Genomic DNA, 16042 nt, shown 5'->3' with positions numbered 1-16042 from the left:
AAAGTGGTTTCCTCAACAAACTGTTGCCAGGTGACATTGTGCTGGCAGATAGAGGATTTAATATCAGGGAAAGTGTGGGTATGATGTGTGCTGAGGTTAAGGTACCTACTTTTACAAGGGGTCATGCACAGCTGGAGGCAAAAGATGTGGAGGAGACTAGGGCCATAGCACATCTCAGGATTCATGTGGAGAGGGTGATCGGTGTTGTGCGGAACAAATTTAAATTCCTACACTCAACTGTACCTGTGAACATGCTTCTCAAATGTGAAGGTGAAAACATAATGGCGTTGGACAAGATTGTCACTGTTTGCTGTGCCTTGGTAAATATGTGCAAAAGTGTTGTCTGAGTGCAGACTTTTTGTTTAAAATAAAGTGTAAGCTAATCTACAATGAAATTACTGTAAATTTGAAATAAACTCTTTAAACACCTTTATATGACAACAGTATTTATTGAGAACTCACAATGAACAGTGTATTAATGTTTTCACAATATGCTCTAAATAAATCACAATAAAAAGTGCATTAATGTAAACAATAAAAAGTGCATTAATGTAAACAATAAAAAGTGCATTAATGTAATGTGCATCAAACATTAATCAGCACAAGAAGGGCAAAACCAAGGAGTATCAGCAGAAGGGGTGTCCACAAGCCCCACACAATGGAAGTGATACCACTGTACTGTACAGTTCTCGTTGTCACATGCCACCATTTGACCTTTCTCTGGTCCAGCACAGAGACACCACACTGACTTATTTCTCTTTGGTGCTTTGTCTTTTTTGGCAGGCTGCTTTCTTGGTGTCTTTACATGCACTTCCAGTGGCTGTTGTTGCTGTAGCACACTGGGGCCAAACGATGCTTGGGAGGTAGGTGGTAGTGTGAAATATTGCACCACGAGTTCAGGGAGAGTCACCTTCAGGAAGAACTCCTGTGCCTTCTGAAGCCGTGCCTTCCAAAAAAAGGTGTCTGGAGTTATGCGTAGAATTACACAGTCCTTCAGTGTCCACACTACAAAGTCACAGTATGCACTGCTGGTTACAAAAAGTTGAGTCTGGACCTGGCTGTAGTACTGGTGGTTCTTCTTGAGGTGCACCTGACCATCAACCACATGCAGGCAGAAATTGCGGTCATCTGATGCACATGCATCAAGGACTGTGTAGTCCTTGTACTTAGCTGGGCATTTTATTTCAATGCAGCCCTTTCCACAACAGGTGCAACTCACAATGGCATCTGGTGATGCTCCTACTTGTGGGAAGGCCGGGTTGACAAAAAACCCACAAGTTTGCACTTGTTGATTTCTATGCTGTTCTTTTGTGTGGGTGGTGTATGCCTGTTTTGCTGTCTCCTCCTGTTTGATACCCCAACTGGTGGCGGCCGTTCCTGGCCCGCGTGTAGGGTAACAAACCCTCTTTATGGTGGAGAGAGCTGGTGAGCTGATGTCTGTTGCATAGACACTGTGCATTGAGGAGGCCGTGATTCTGCCTGCCCGTGCTGCAAACCAAAGTGAAGAGGTGTGCTGTCCCCTCGTCCTTCTCTCAGTCTGCACTGCCTGTTCCTCTGACACATCAACGATGTTTCTTATGGCCTGGCAGTGCTTCATCAGCGCTGACCGGTCACTCCTATCAAGGCTAGTGCCACGAACATTTGCCAGAGACTGTAAGCTTCTGATGGGCAGAACAGGGTCTCGAAATTCCTCACAGTATTCTGGCAGCACACTCAAAATGGCTGATCTTGTGCCTGTGTTATGGAGATCCCTGTAGAATGTTTCCAGCTCTTCCGGTGTTGGTGTGGGTGTTTTTTTTGTTGTTTTGGCTGCACGAGTTCTCAACGCAGGACTGGTGTGGGTCTCACCATCAATGCGTCTGTTTAGAGACCTGCGTGTGGCAGCAGCAGATGTAAAGTCGATGCTGTGGCCAACCTCTGGATGGACTTTGTTGATGCTGCTTGGCAGGATCCAGTAGGCCGGTTCATCAGTGACTGTGGCCTTTTTCTTCAACCGGACACAGGCATCAACCATAAAGAGCAGGGCTCCAACATGGGTGCATGACTCAGCTACACCAGCCATGCATGTGCAGTGGGCTGAACACACTTGTCCCAATGGTGTAAGGATGACCCATGGTGTGAGAGGAGGCTCGCTGAGCCGCCTTGAATGCATGACCTGTTAAATACAAGAGGTATATATTACAAAGGTCACTTTTTTTTTTCAAGTTACACACTTCACATTTCCATTTGTCTGCAGCCTTGCCTGGATCACATATACGCCTTGCACTCTCGCCCTTAATGCACTCAAGCCCCCACACACAAACCTACAACATTACACACCCCACATTAAAATTCATTAACATACAAAATAATATTCACCTTATATTCAACAATATTTTTTGATCTGCCTGCATTGACACTAGGGGTGTAACGATACCCTCATGAAACGATTCAATAGCCTACATATCACGATACTGAACTCACGATATGATAGCATTGCGATACTCCAAGACATATGATAAAAGTTGATTCGGTATTAAATTGTGTGTGTAAATGAATAGGCTTGAACTTGGTGCTGGAAACCCAACACACAGGACAATAGAGACACCATAATAACAATATTCATGATTCTGAAGCTGAAAATACAGAATTATTTTAGACGAATATGCTTGCACTCTGTCACTGACAAAATATATTTAAAATAATGTACAGTAGGCCACTTTTTACTGGTAACATCAGACATACTGCATGCAGGACCCACAGATATTCCCCCATTGCATTATTATACATTATATGCAACGCTTATATATAGTAGTTTAATGTAGTACTGACACTAAATCTGTAAACTTGATTTTTTTCCCCTCACACAGTAATTTTTTTATTTTGGGTGAACTATACACACTAGCTGCTACATATTGTCACTATCCACAATATATATTGTTGCATTTTTGTATTGCGATATATTGTGACACGTTATTGTTACACCCCCAATTGACACAATTTCATTGAACTGAATGCCATCACTGTTTGATCCAGAGCTGCTGTAAGTTACAGCAGAAACAAACTTTGTTATTTTACTGTTATTATTATTATATTATTAATCTGCTTTGATACAATCTGGATTTTTAAAAAGCACTATATAATTAAAAGTGACTTGACTTGACAAAAGATGAAGCAACTTACCTTTGCCAGTACAACGGTGTTTTCACAGTTTGGGGGCTTGTAGATGACCAAGTCGCGCACCCAGCCGCAGCAGAATGTCTCATAACTTTCCAATGATTTCAGGCTTTTGAATTCTAGCATAGTGTAATAACTGATGCCAAAAACCAAGTAATTAACTATTTCCATGTAAGTGCATGGTGGTAAAGAGTCTAGGTCTTTGTTCCATTCACTTGCAGGCAGCTCGTATGGGTCGACGTTTTTAATATTAGCCAGTTTCTCTAAATACCTCTGTTTGGCATTGGTAGTAAGTTTCTCCCTGTAAGGACCCTTTTCTTTTGCCGCATTCTTCTCCATTTCTTCTTAATTTCTATATTATATGTATTTATTTATATAATTTCTCGTAATTTCTATCCGTATATCCGTTACAATTTGTATCCTTCTCTGTATCGCTCTTACGCTGTTGCCCCTGGCAACCGATAGCGTATCCTCCCAAAATGGCGGACGGGCTCAATTAGTCACGTGACAGCAAGCTACCGTGACGCATCCAGGGGGCAAGGAACTCGACCGGAAGTTGAAGTCGGGTGGGGGCTGCCATCTTTTAGCAGAACTTCACTTGCGTTAGCATTCCCATTGACTCCCATTCATTTTGGCGTCACTTTGACAGCGAATAACTTTACATCTGAGGCGTTTAAAGACTCTGTTTGTCCATTATTTATTTCTAAAGATACACGAAAATGTATAAAGGGCTCCATTACCTTCTATGTTACATTATGGCCCCGTATAAACAGTTTTTGTAAAAAATAGGCTAACGATTGCGTCATAACCACTCGGCTCTCTGTCGCATTACCGTACAGACAGGAGTAGAAGCTCGCAGGCAATTAACTTAATATGGCGTACTGGCGTTACATTTTAAAATACTATACAAAATAATTAATCAGAATACTTACTCCTGCTCACTCACGACAAAGAACTCCCCGCTCAAGCTCGCCGTCTCTGCAAGATTAACGATGGCAGTTTGTACGCACAGCTACTAGAACATTTACATCTGTCAGACAGGTTGCTGACGTCCTCAAGCTTAGTTTGAGTCTGCGCGTCAGAAACGGAAGTGCTAAAAAACGCTAAAACTGGGCTTCATTTGTCTCAATTGAGTTCCAATGGGGTCGCTGTGTCCATTTCTTTTACTGTCTATGGACGCATCTCCTCATTCTCAATAAACAGCAGTGTACTTGATAACTTCAGTCTGCTCGTCATGGCTACTGCAATTTTCCTTACTGTATATTTACAATAAAACAAAATATGATATCAAATACCACTGCCTCCTTTCGTTTTCATTTAAGCATAATAACAGCTGCAGAAATGTACTTAGTTCAGGGAAATGTGTATATGAAGCCATTACAATGAAACGAAATATTATATAAATTTGCCTTTTTTATTTTCATTTTAACATATAGATAAATTGAATACAGACCAAAGAAAACCTGTTAGATTTACCCCGCAGCTGAATTATATGTTATGTTTAACCACTAAAGACACATCAGAGCCAGCGGCACATATCAGAAGGTCTATCCCAGGTGAGGCTGCTTCTCGGCGGATACATGAGGACTGAGCTCCCGCTGATTGAGTGGAGCTCACCGTCTACGAGATCGGCGAAACACATTTTTAAATAGGCGCTGTCTTTATAAATAAACAACAGATTAGAGTTTCAAACAACTACATTCTCGCCTGAAATACTTTTACAATTACATTTCATGACACAATAACAGTAATATTTGAAAATTATCCGAATAAATGGTGTTTGAACTCAACCAATGCTGCGTGAACTCAGATCGCTATGGCTACTGCAATTTTCCCCTCAGTATAATTACAATAAAACGAAATAGGATATAAAATACCACTGCCTCCTTTCATTTTCATTTAAACATAATAACAGCTGTAGAAATGTACTTAGTTCAGGGATAAGTGTAACGTTATATACAGCCATTACAATGAAATAAATATTATATAGACTTGCCTTTTTATTTTCATTTTAACATATAGATAAATTGAATACAGACCAAAGAAAACCTGTTAGATTTACCCCGCAGCTGAATTATATTTTATGTTTAACCACTAAAGACACATCAGAGCCAGCGGCACATATCAGAAGGTCTATCCCAGGTGAGGCTGCTTCTCGGCGGATACATGAGGACTGAGCTCCCGCTGATCGAGTGGAGCTCACCGTCTACGAGATCGGCGAAACACATTTTTAAATAGGCGCTGTCTTTATAAATAAACAACAGATTAGAGTTTCAAACAACTACATTCTCGCCTGAAATACTTTTACAATTACATTTCATGACACAATAACAGTAATATTTTGAAAATGTTGATCCGAATAAATGGTGGTTGAACTCAACCAATGCTGCGTCAACTCAACCAATCAGCATGTTTAGCGCCAAAGTCCCGCCCCCGAAAGTTCCTGAACTTTAAAAAAGTACCACCTCGCCAGCAGGGACTTTCTGGGGGGCATTTTTTTACCCAGAACTTTTATTTAGTTCCTGGTTCCTGCGGTGGAAACACACCAAGTACCGGACCAAGTCCCTAGTTCCTGGGTAAAGTTCCTGCGGTGGAAACGCATTAATAAAGCACATATTAATGCATTATTCTGCATGACCATATTTTATATCCCTCAATCTGACCCCATACCTAAACTTAACAACTACCTTACTAGCAAATAATTAGCAGCAAATTATGAGTTTACAGAGAAGTAATAGCTAATAGTTAGTTAATGGTGAGAATTGGTCCCCAAACTAAAGTGTGACCAACATTTATTATACATAAGTTTAATTTTCTATAAGTACATAAAAAGTAGACTAAAAGTATACTCTCCTAAAGAAGTTCTGGCAAACATATTAGTTTTTTTTTTTTTTTTGGCTATTTTCTGTCCTGTGCGGTTTTCAGATTTCTGGGACAGTGTCCAGCTGTACAGAAAATCTGATTGATTAGGGCTAAATCTGTTCATGTTTGGACACAATCCAAAGGTCAACATGATCGGTCTTGCAGATGACATTTACAAACTCGGTCACAGTGCTGAGCCCTTGGTACACTGCTGGATCAATTCTGTCTTTCAAAATGCAAATGAATATGTAATGCTTTACTGTCCCAGATAGAAACTTCAGATAGAGACTTATTACCCTTTTTTTGCCATCTTTAATGAATTACCATAGCCTACCATAACTAGAGGAGCCAGGCCCACAAAGTCCCTCTGAGTGGTGCAGATCCTCGTGGTGCCTTCAGATGCCCCCGTAATTTTGACTTCGTCTGGAAGCCTCAACTCCCACTTAATCACCTGAATCTCTGATTGACTGCTGACATCCTCCACTTTAAAATCCATCTGAAGAACGGCTTGAAGTTTGTTTAATCTGAAAAAGAAAGTGCTATTAAACACCTCACACTATATAATGTAAAACCTTTTAATCTTCTTTGATCAAATTGTAAAACTTTATTTGCAGGTTGCTCTGTTTCATTCCAAATAATCGAGTGCAACTATTGTCTTTAAGTCAATAATTATATATTGATCATACTGTTGTTGCCATTCACAATCCATACTATTTTTGTCATATTTCAGAGTGAAAATAAGTAGGACAGGATGTGATTTTGTTCATCAGGAATTGATTATATGGTAAAAAAGTAAATAGGGCCAATTTTGATTTCACGTTGACTTTAAAAGATACAAAGCTTGCGGTATCAACCTTTCATGGGATCACCATAATCTGATGCATTGGTCTCAAATCTTAGTTTTAAAATGCAAAGCTTTCATGCTCTGGGGATGAACTTAAGAGTTCTGATGGCTATTTTCTGTAGACAGAATTTTTGTATAAATGCATGCATGGATATGATTGTAGAGACAAAAATGCAATTATATCAAAAACATTGATTGACATAGAAATTACTTTTGAAAAAAGTCCTTGATAAAATAAGCTAGTTATCCTGTGTTCCATAGGACCATGATTTACCACATATGAAACAAAACTTAATGAATAAATTATATCCAACAATATCGCAAAAAATGTCTTTGTCATACAAACAGAATTATCTATTACTATTCTTAAAGCTGATTAAAGTTGAAATGTTTAAATCGCAGAATATTGTAACATTTATCCTGTATTACTGCTTGAATATAGATGTGTACCATAGTTTTTTTTTGTTTGTTTGTTTGTTGTTTGTTTATTTTTTAACGCATCAAGCTATATAAAAAAACTATAAAAAAATAAAAAGCAGATTACTGATGGATAAACGTCTTTGCCTCACAGCAATATTTAAGATTAATTTAAAAATATTTAAAATTAAACATTTTTAAAACAAGTTGAAGTTTTTTCAGAAGAAATGAGAAGAACATTTTATAGACCAATTTGGAGTATCACATGCAGCTGTGCGCGCATTGTGATGGCAGAAAAAATACTGAGAACATGTGGAGGGAAACGGGTAAAATCCATGGAATAAGAGAATAACAAAAAAGAAAAAAGAAATTATATATATATATTTGCCTTTGATGTCAGAAACGGAATGCAAATAATTTCTATAGAATATTGTCATCAAAGATGCCATTTGAAGCTAAACGCAGACATTTAAACGGACAGACTATGGATGAAACCTGCTACGATTACCCTACTTTTAAAACATCAATTTGATTTAAACAATAGGTTTACATAATATTCACATATGCAGTTTATATGGGACATCTTGTATTAGCCCTGCAGTTACAGCATGAAATAGCCAACTATTTAAACATTTACCTATTTTATCTCAAAATTCTGGCTTTTTTTTTTCTCGGAAATGCAAGTCTAAAATCTCCTACTGTCAAGACTCTGGTATGATCTGTCCTTTTTTCTTCCTTTTTTTTTTACTTTGTTTATTTTTTATTTTATTTTTTTCGTTTTTACTCATTTTTCTACACTTGTATTCGTTTTGTTTCCATTTTCTCTCTCTCTCTGACTTTTAATATATTTTCTCTGGTTTTTCTTCCCTTCGCTCTAGCGCCAGCTGATTTCGCTCAGCTCTGTGATGTTTTGGCGTTTGGCTTCGGTTCTGTCCTGTTCCTCCTTTCTGGTCAGTACGTTCGTTGGTTTGTCTGCCCAGTTGGTGTAATGTGTGCTTTGCCCTCAGAGGATTTCGGACTGCTCTTCTGGTTCTCGACCTGGACTGTTTTTGACCCTGGTACTGCCCGCCGTTCTCAGCCCTGTCTGCACCTCGCTTGACCCCTTGTCTGTCCGACCATTCTCTTGCCTACCGTTTTGGATTAGTTGCCCCTTCTCTCCTGGCGCTCTTGGAGGCTGAGCGCTCGACCTGCCCGCTGAGCAGTTGGAAGTAAAGACTGAGTTTTGTCCCCAGTGGGTTTTGTTTTGTTTTTTGACGTTAAGACGTACCATTTAATAAAGTAAATTTTCAGCCTCATTCCGCTCTTGGGTCCTTATCTGTTCTGACACCTACTTAAAACTTTATAAATCAATTTAACTCAACAATTGCAAGTTTGTCAATTCTAAGGGTAAAAAAAGCATGAAGTGCGGGATTATAAACTCATGATTCTGAGCCGAGGGGAAAAGAGAATGATGACTTGATTTTTTTTCTTATCAGAATTTTGAGATATAATCTCAATTGCTAGAAAAAAGTCAGAATTTTTAAATTCAAACTCACCTTTTTTATTATTTTATTCCATGGCTTCCATAGACTGCTACTTTAAACAGGTAATTTTTTTGCCACCAGATAGGCTCCGCCCTAAAAAAAAAAAAAAGATCACTGTTTGCAAACACCAAATTGTTCTATAGGTTTATGCTTAAAAAGAACAAATAAAGTTTGACACCAGATGGTTAAAAGTTATTGCATCTATAGCATAGAAAGGTGTAGTTAATTCTGAGAAAACAAATTTTCTGGCTCAGCTCGGTGTTCATCTTCAGTTCTCTCTTCACAGCAGTTCAGTCAGTGTACTGTTTGAGTAAATGAATTACTCCGGGATATTTGGTTTGTTTGAACTCAGAGGGAGTGTCAGCCACATTAAAAAAACTAACAGCTTAAGATATTTGTGAATTAATGCGTATTAGAGATGCGAACCGTTCCAAATGAATTAGTTTGATTTGGTGAGCTGGTTCAAGAAGATCCGGTTACATCAAGTGATTCGTTCGCGAACCGGATATCACTACACTGCAGTGAACATTTACATTTATTTATTCATTTAGCTGACGCTTTTATCCAAAGCAACTTACAATTGCTATATATGTCAGAGGTCGCATGCCTCTTGAGCAACTAGGGGTTAAGTGTCTTGCTCAGGGACACATTGGTATCTCACAGTGGATTCGAACCCGGGTCTCTCACACCAAAGGCGTTCACAACAGCCCGGAAGAGAAGACAATGCTGAATAAAGTCGTAGTTTTTGCTATTTTTGGACCAAAATGTATTTTCGATGCTTCAAAAAATTCTAACTGACCCTCTGATGTCACATGGACTACTTTGATGATGTTTTTATTACCTTTCTGGACATGGACAGTATACCGTGCACACAGTTTCAATGGAGGGACTGAGAGCTCTCTGACTAACTTTAAAATATCTTAAACTGTGTTCCAAAGATGGGTTTGGAACGACATGTGGGTGAGTCATTAATGACATAATTTTCATTTTTGGGTGAACTATCCCTTTAAGGTTAGGCTTTCACTACGTAATAGGATTCTGACACAGACAGACACACACACACACTGCTTTACAACCCTGACCTTTGTGCTCCTATCTAAAGCAATTATAGTAAACCACGCACATACATGCAGAGCTCAATGACAAACATATATGTGCACGTGTAGTGAGGTCGGTTAGCCATTCTCTGGTGGTTTTGTGGTTAATTCAATTGAAAGCGAAAATCCATAGATTTCAACAGATAAGGACTAATCAACAAATTACCGGAATAAATTGTCCAATCTGCTTTAGAATGTAAAATCACTGTTTCCATGGACAATATTTCCTGTATGGCAATGTTTAATCAGAGTCCCCAATGACAGTAAGTTGGTTAATCATTACTTAATCATCTGATTAAAATTAATTAATTAAATTTTCCTTAATAGACACACTCACCTTTTCACGTTTATAGATGACTTTCTCTGACAGATTACTCCAACACTTCCATCTTGGCCTGTGTCAATGGTGATGTCCCATAGTAGTGTGTTGCTAGGTGTGGCTGTACGGAAGCACACTCCCTTTTTTACCATGGTTCTGTTGAGAATAAAAAACATAAACTGAAGGAATATCCTAATTATATTTAGTATCTATTAGGGATATGCTGGTATAAAATTTTCCTGTTGCGATTATTTGCTCATACTTTTATCACGGTAAACATTATTATTACGGTATTGAAATTTATTTTTAAAAACTTCTCATAGTATAAATATAGTATAATATAATAGGTTAAATAACTTTTTTTCTGATAATAAAAATAACTGAACATTTAAATAAAATAAAACAATAAAGAAAAATATATAAAGTTACAAATTTTGCACAGATTAAAGTGCAAACGAACTATAAAGACCCATAGGTATCACTTTACAATCTCTTTAGTTGACCATTAACATTCGCAATAGCTACATTTGCTACAGAAGTTATTAATCTTTGTTAAACAAAAAATACAAGTCCTAGTTCATGTTAGCTAATTAAATAATACATTTGCAACTTTACATTTTTAACAATGTGTTATTAAATATTGGAAAACCTAAGATTAATGAATGTTCAGAAGAATTTGTCATTGGCAGTTTATGTTAACCGATTAATTAACTAATGTTAAAAATGAAGTCCTGATGTAAAGTGTGAATTAACAATAAAAAATCAAAACATTTTCAAACTATATCTATGGCACGTTGTAGTCCAGATTAAAATAGCCTATTAAGTCTTAATACTTAATTATTTGGCACTGTGATGAACATCATAGCAAATACACAAATCTGAATGGCTATTTAAAATTATTTAAATATGTTTTAGAGAGTAGACCAACTGGTTTATTTAAGGGTTTTCCAGTGAAAGGACATTTTCTGCAGTTTAGCGCCATCTGCTGTCAGAGAGTGAATGTGCTTTCATCCTCCACGTGCTTCTCATACGTGCTTGTTTACATCAGAGAACACACACTCTTTAAGCAGCATACAGCGGTGTTGTGAATTTTGACCAGTTGATGGAAATAGTATTCTTTAAATGCATTCCAAATTTAGAATAATTTGTAATATAATTATTTGCGGTATTTAGAAGTGCCCACGATAACAATATTGTGCACATTCATTACCGTGATATATCGCATTACCGAATACCGGCACAAGTCTAGTATCTATTATCACTTTCAACAAGTTTGTGAGTTATGAATAGATTTCAGAGTGTTTAATGGTAACACAAACAAACAAGTTATTTACTGGTTAAACTAATAACACAGTAGGTCTTTCACACCATCTTACACATTGTTATGAAAAAGAATTTGAGTTGGAAAATCTAAATAATATATTCATTATACTGTGATAATGTAGTACACCCCAGGGCTTGATTATGTGCTATTTTAACCTTTAGGTTTCCAATGTTGTAATTAATCAGTGTAACATCTCCTTCTAGTATGTAACATACATTTATCAGTTTTTGCATTTTCTGAAATCAAATCCTTGTCTTGCCATTGCTAGCAACATGCTCTGCTGTTTGAGCTACAGGAACACCATAATGTAACCACTACATGATTGTATAGGCCTACAGTATATTTTAATGTAAAAAGAGGGCTTTGTATTACCTAGTTGCTGGGAGCATTGTTTTCAAATATAATTACTTACTGTATTAGATTATGTATTTCTTTATATACAGTATTTAGACAATTAAAGACTACTATTATTATTGTAGTTAAACTGGACACAGGGAACGTATACTAGCTATATATAAGGTCTTGATCAGTCACATGGAAGGAATCAGAATAATTATTGACTCTGCGCGTCCAGGGCGATATTCCAAAAATATATTAATGAGCATTTACTTACCACAGAAATGTGGTCTGTGTCACTGACAGCGATTGACAGATTCAGATTCCAGTATCTTTATTGGTAAGGTAAAAAGGCAGCACATTGCCAAAGCAATGATAGTTCTCTAATCCAGTGGTGTTGAGCATTATCCAACTTACAGGCAACAATGGCCAGCGAATCAGGCAGTGATTGGCAATGCTCTGACCCAATGGCATTAAGCATTTCAGATTGACAGTACTCTAGCCCAGTGGTGTAGGGCTGCACGAAGTGTCGTTTAAGCATCGATATTGCGATGTACGAATCCACGATAGTCAAATCGCAGGATGTGCGATGTAGGCTGTCGTAGTTGATCCGTTATTCATTAACCGTATGGGCCAGCTGCTCCCCGGGCCCTTGATGAATGTGATTCGGGGATTAATTGCACAGCTTAACCATCATAGAGTAAAAAGTTTATCATTTGCATGGGTTTTTAAGTCCTGTCAGTTTAACAGGGCACATATAGAAACGAGCAGAGAGAGAGAGAGAGAGTACGAGAGAGCCCCGGCCGCGGATATTAATAAAAATCAATTGACACGATGGTGTCAAAAAGAAAAAAAAACTATCCAGTGATAAAATGTTTTCTGTGTTGTCAAATCTTGTGCAATATCCTAAACTGCCAAGATAATTACACAACGCGTGCCGTACACGTCTGATTCGCGAACTAATGGTTCTTTTGAACCAATTAAATTTAATGAACGGTTTAAACAACTGACCTGTCCAACACTGAACTCACGAGATGTCTGAATTGGTGTATAAAAAAAAATCTGTAACACTTCACAATAATGTTCTATTTATTAAACTATTTAACTACATTATTTAACATGTACTATAACTAAACTGCACTTCTACAACATTATTAATTTCAACATTTAGGCTATAGCCTTCATTGTTGAAATCAAAATTTATACAGTATTTGTTAACATAGTTAATGCACTGTGAAGTAACATTACCAAACAATGAACAGCTGTGTTTTTATAAACTAAGATAAACAAAGATTAATAAATATAGTAACAAAAGTATTGCTTGTGGTAAGTTCATGTTAGTTAATATGTTAACAATTCAAACCATATCCTAAAGTTACGAACAAATAATTTACTCAAATTTAAATAATTAAAAATTAAAATGTTTTTTTGTTTGTAAGAAAAAATTAGATTAGATTTCATATCGCAATATATATCGCAGAAAAATAAAATAACGCAATGTCATTTTTTCCCAATATCGTGCAGCCCTACAGTGGTGTTAGGAGGGCACCGGGGGGAACAATCATGTTCAGTGGGGGGTGGGGGAATGCTGGCGGGTTTAATATGGGCTCTAGCCACCAGGCCTCTCCCCTGTGCAGGGCCTTGGGTTCCATCCTCATTGGAGAGCAATGCTTGTGTTTCTATACATAGCAGGTTTGCGTGTGTGGGTGTATGTGTATGGCAGGGGGAGATGAGCCTAAGGATGTTCTGTTCAAGGAGTGTAAAGCTGAGGCTGGCAGTGTGGTTTTCAATACGGGGCAAAGAAAAGGATGTTAGGCCGGTTACACACTGTCTGCGTGGCGTGAGCGTCGCATGTCTGAAACGCTGCCTCGCGTTTTCTGTGTCTTTGCACACCAGAACCGTGCCTGGCGCGGCGCTGGCGCGCTGCTGCTGTAGGGGGAGACCGTTGACAGACCAGGCTCTTGTCTTCATGACAACATCAACTTTTTTTTACACACCTACACCTATGCCTACTGATAAAACACACCGTCAAAAGTATTGACGGCGAAATAGATTATGTTTGACAGGTGCAATATTTGAAAATCGATAATTATTTATTTATTATTTAAATTACATTTATATCTGAATTTATGTCAACCTATAGACTTTAAAATATCAAAATATCATGAATTCATATGTAGCAGAAATGACTCGAACCAGACAAATTAAAGAGTCGATCAGGGCTGTGTTTGAAACACGAGCCGAATTCCTCAGGAAGTCATAAATCAGTTCTAGTGCACCAAAGTCCCAAGCAAGATGAGCAACCTACCTGTTCACACAACAGCTTTCAACATTAACACCACTAGAACAATTATTTACAATTTCAATTCGAAGGAAAGAAATTTGGTGTCAAATTTGTTGTTCGTAATGGAAATGCAACACTGGACATCACATGGAAATCCATGAGTTAAACACTTCCATTGACTTCCCCCCACCTAGCAGAACCAGACTGAAATTCCTAAGGGGGAAGGGCTTTGAACCTCTGGTCTCCACAGAAGTCATTGTCAAGAGAATGGCAAAGAAACTGTCTTTTGTACATATATATGGACCAGAATGAACTCAAAAAGACTTATAAATGAATCAGTCCATTGCTTCACTCCATATTCATTTATGTGTAACCCACACATTTGACTATCATGTTATAATCACTTATTGTGTATGTCTTTTAATAACTATGGGATAGCTTAAGGATATATAGTCATGTCTAGTATCTATGTAATCGAATCTGCTTGCTTGAATTAGTCCTGACAATCATTTAATTGTCAAATATATCATATTATTTTTATAGGAATCATGTCCAAAATTAGACCCTGCAAGAGTGGGAAAATTCGGACCACATGCTTGGTAAGATAAACATATGATTTATGATACCCCCGAGCCAAGACAATATCTGATTGGTCAAGACAACATTTGAGGTGTGGCCGACAGGCCAGTTAAAATATTTAGGACACCATAAAATCTTGCTTTTAGTCTCTAGCTATGCTTCTGCTATTAGTCATGTCTGCTTTTAGTTTTAGCTCTGCTTTTGCTATCAGTCATGCCTGCTTTTAGCTTGTAGCTTTGCTACCTAGCTTTAGCTTTTAGCCATGCTTTTAGTCATCACTGTTAGCTGTTCTTTGAGCGCGGTTCCAGTGTGGGTCGCCCTGCACGCCTGCTGCTACTTAGCCACGATGAGAAGAAACACCACCTAGTCTCGTCAAACTTTACTTCTTTTCTTTACCGTTTGAGAGTTTCGTGTTCTGAGTTAAGTTTTAAATGTAACGTTTATGTGTTAGATTAGTTTATATGTCCTAGATTGATCTAATAAAGCCTTATTCATATTGAAAAGAGAAGTATCTTGTGTTTTGTGCTTACAAGTTAATGCCTTAAACTGCCGATCTTGTTACTGTGCTAATTGATAGTGTTTTCACTATACTTTGGATATTAATATCCAGCGCAGATTTGATGTTAAACGGCTCGTTCAGTGAATCGCAGGGCGTCTCAGTGATCAGCCGTGAAACAGTGATTCTGTTCAAATTCCCTTTAAAATCTTAAATGATTCCCTTTGAGCTAAATTGACCTGTTTCCCTTACACATATGTATTTGTGTACAAAATGACATATAAACACATTTTCCTATTATATTTTGCCTGGAAACGCTTCCAACACGCGCACGTCGCGTGAAAAATAGGCGTCTGTTCTATTTCTAGCATGCGCGCATTTTCCGCGCATCTCACGCAGGCGGTCTGTAAGTTCTAACCTGTTAACATGGGAGCTGAATTAAAAACCGACACGCCACGCGGCTGAGACGCTTGCGCCACGCATCCAGTGTGTCGCCGGCCTTAGTCTCCGTTTACTTACAGAGGACAGGAAATCAATGACATCCATATCAGACCCACTTAACCAAGCCTGGACAGTCACAACAACCCAGACCTACACACAATCACACACATGAATACACAAACTCTCCCCCCAAAAGCTTCAATTCATTATTTCTAAGATCACACAAAGAAACAAACAACTGAAATGAGACATTTTGGTGATATAATCCAGTTGTTCCTCTGGTCAAACATAGCAGCTCTCAGAAGTCCCTTTGAGGTTGTCTGAGGCAAATGACAACAGATAGAGTTCCTGTTCCTCCCAAACC

The 16042-nt window shown here is 38.0% G+C and overlaps 1 pseudogene; it reads right to left on the bottom strand.

The window, feature by feature from the left end:
* Positions 1 to 16042, bottom strand: part of LOC128018115 (transmembrane protein 132D-like) — a 114268-nt pseudogene that overhangs the window by 54484 nt on the left and 43742 nt on the right.

The sequence above is a fragment of the Carassius gibelio genome, chromosome A8 (assembly GCF_023724105.1).
Source record: "Carassius gibelio isolate Cgi1373 ecotype wild population from Czech Republic chromosome A8, carGib1.2-hapl.c, whole genome shotgun sequence".
Classification (NCBI taxonomy): domain Eukaryota; kingdom Metazoa; phylum Chordata; class Actinopteri; order Cypriniformes; family Cyprinidae; genus Carassius; species Carassius gibelio.
This window is presented reverse-complemented; position numbering and strand designations above follow the sequence as displayed.